This window comes from Grammomys surdaster, unplaced genomic scaffold, assembly GCF_004785775.1.
Source record: "Grammomys surdaster isolate TR1022 unplaced genomic scaffold, NIH_TR_1.0 125808, whole genome shotgun sequence".
NCBI lineage: Eukaryota > Metazoa > Chordata > Mammalia > Rodentia > Muridae > Grammomys > Grammomys surdaster.
In genome coordinates, this window is record NW_021620639.1 from 405431 (window position 1) to 408705 (window position 3275).

At 41.5% G+C, this 3275-nt stretch overlaps 1 pseudogene; it reads left to right on the plus strand.

Annotated features, from left to right (window-relative positions):
• Positions 1–220: 220 nt before the first annotated feature.
• Positions 221–1141, plus strand: LOC114640408 (annotated as a pseudogene).
• The last annotated feature ends 2134 nt before the right edge of the window (positions 1142–3275 follow it).

The following is a 3275-nucleotide window of genomic DNA, read 5'->3' on the forward strand; positions in this document are numbered from 1 at the left end:
AGTATTAGGACACAGAATCCAGTCATGACTAGAAAGTGATGGGAGGAGAGAGGGTGGGGATGGTTTCTGGAAAACATGAGGAGACAGAACAGGGTACACCATGATTCGTCCATTCCATAACAGCCATAGTGTCAGCTAAGATGGATGAAGACAGCAGTGGGTAATAACTGTTTTTTCTTGCATTGCTTTCAGATGTGCCCTTGTGTGTTTCCCCCATAAGATGAACAGAAACAACCTAGTGTACAATGACAATGGCATAAGAAATGCTTTTTTTTCTCCTGAAATTGTCTTTGGGATCTCATCCAATACCATCCTCCTGCTCTTCCATGTGGTCACACTCTTTCAGGAACTCAGGCACAAGCCCATCAACATGATCACTTGTGTCTTGGCTCTAAGCTGCATAGTGATGCTGCTAACCATGGCTGTCATGGCTACAGACATTTTGGGGTCTCAGGGTTTTGGGGATGACTTCACATGTAAATCAGTGATCTCCTTGTACAGGCTGATGAGGAGTGTCTCCATTTGTGCTACATGTCACCTGAGCATCCTCCAGGTCATCACCCTTAGCCCCAGAAGTTCCTGTTTGGCAAAGGTCAAACCTAACCCCTTCCAGGACAATCTGTGTGGCTTTCTTTCCCTATGTGCCTTCCATATGTCCATTAATGGTTTCCTGAACTCCATTGCTGCCACCCACAACGTGATCGCACACATTCTTACACTGGTCACTAATCTGTTCTCTCTGGGTCATTAGTGACATATGAAACACTTACTTTCTACATTGGCTGTCTTCCAGGATGCCTCTCTTGTAGGGCTCATGGTGCTTTCAAGAGTATACATGGTGACTGTCTTGTGCAGACATAAAAGGCAGTGTCAGTATTTTCACAGAGCCAGCATTTCCCACAAATCATCTCCAGAGCAGAGGGCCATCCGGAACATTCTGTTGCTATTGAGTTTCTTTTTGGTCATGTACTGTCTGGACTCCATTGCCTCCTCCTCGAGGGTTATGTAGAATAACAACCCAACCCATCGCTGTGTCCAGATGTTTGTGTTCATTGGCTATGCCATATTCAGTCCTTTGGTGTTCATCAGTACTGAACAATGTATAATTAACTTTTTGAAAAGCACATAGGGCCAACAGTAATTATTTGTTTATTCTCTGATGAACAAGCTTCCTTCACAAGAACTAGCACATTGACTTTAAAAAATATATAGTTTACCATTGAAACTTCATGCCATTCTGAAATAATAAAAGTTACTAATAGTTCTAGTGGTTAGAAGGAAGATTCAATCATCACAGCATAGCGTAGCTTACATATTATATATGAAAATTTACAACACTTTTAATATGTCACTGGTCTTGGTGACTGATAGTTCAATAACTAGGTATGTAAATTATTATGAATTATTATGATTATTATCATGAATCAAAATTCTATATACTATGATCTATACACTATGATCTACAGATGTACTTTAAAAACCCCTACCAAAATCTAGATGCCCTTTTTAACAGAAATGTATTTGAAAATCCTAAAATCCATTTGGAGCCCTAAAAAGATACCACTTTTGTTTGAAGGTGTCCTGCTAAGTTCAGGTGCTGCTAGCCTGAGAGTGTTAGGAGGTAACACTTTTGAGAAATAATTTGGCACCAAGTATATTGGTGGAACATATTTGTAAAACCCAGCACTTGGGAGGCAGAGTCAGAAAGTGCAGGAATTCAAGGCCAGATTTAGCTACATGGTGAGTTCAAGGCCAACCTGGGCTATATGGGACCCTGTCTCATGAAGAAAAGAAAGGAGGAGCAGCAGCAGGAGGACAAGGACTAGAAGAAAGAGGAGGAGGAGGGGCAAGGAGAGGAGGGAAGAGGAAGAGGGGAAGGGGAAGAGAGAGAAGAGGGGAAAGGAAGAGGGGAGAAGGAAGAAGGGGAAGAGGAAGAGAGGGAGGAGAAAAGGAGGAGAAGGGAGAGGGAGAAGAGGAGGAGGAAGAGGAGGAGGAAGAGAAATTATTTGCCAAGAGGGCTCTTCCTGTGTGAATCAGACTCAGGGTTCACATATCACACCCTATCAGATGTCAGTGCCTTAGTCTTGAAATTCCTGCAATCTAAAAATAATGAAATATACATTTCTTTTCTTTATGAACTATCCAGTCTGCAATCTTCATGGATAAGAGTCCAAATGAACTAAAATGGCTTTCAATGGGCAAAGTAATCTTCAAACAGAACAAAGGCATGAGGATTAAACTTCCTAATTTCAAAATGTGTCCCAGAGCTATGATAACTGGAGCATTATGGTTCTCAAATAATAAAAAGCATACATACACTAATCAAAACCAAAAAAGTACAGACATGCATGCTCAGCTGACCTGTGACAAGGATGCACAACGGGGAAAAGACAGTTCTGAGCAAATGGCCTGGAGGACAGCGGCAGGGTAAGCAAGCTGGACCCTTATCTCACATCTAAAAATAAGCTGAAATGGGTTAATGATTTTTATGTGAGGCCTGAATATATAATCTAGGAGAAAACGTGACATACATTTACCAATCTCTCCCTGTCCTCTGGGAACATGATCACCATTCTGATTTGCTTGTTATTCAATGTACATGTGTGTCAACTTACACTATACCACACAAGTATGTAAACCTGTCTGTCAATCCAAAATTAAAAGGATAGAATACATTTATGAGGATAACTTTTAAAATGATTATTTATTAGAGAGAGAGAGAAAGAAAGAGAAGGAGAGAGAGAGAGAGAGAGAGAGAGAGAGAGAGAGAGAGAGAGGAAGAGAGTAAAAATTTATTAGGTTGGCTTACAGGCTCTGGTCTAACTAGTCCAACCATGGCTGTGTACAAACAAAAGGTCCAAAATCCAGTAGTTGTTCGGTCCACAAGAATAGATGTCTCAGTATACACCAAAATCAGAAAGAAGTAGCCTCCAATGCCAGGGAAGCAAGGAACCTGCTAGTGAGGGCGAGCAGCCAAAGGGAGAACTTCCTTCCTCCATGTTGTTTAAATAGGCTACCAGCAGAAGGTGTGGCCCAGATTAAAGTTGGATCTTCCCACTTCAAAGATCCAGATTAGGAGTGGGTCTTCCCATTTCAAATGATTGAACTGAGAAAAAAAAATCCTGCCCAGGTATGCCCAGCCATTATGGGTTTTAGTTAATTCTAGACATAGTCAAGTTGACAACGAAAAACAGCATCACACCCAACAACAAAGGGGTGGTATGGAGACAAGTAGGTCCCTGAAGATCATTAGCCAGCTTGCCTGGCTGAATTGA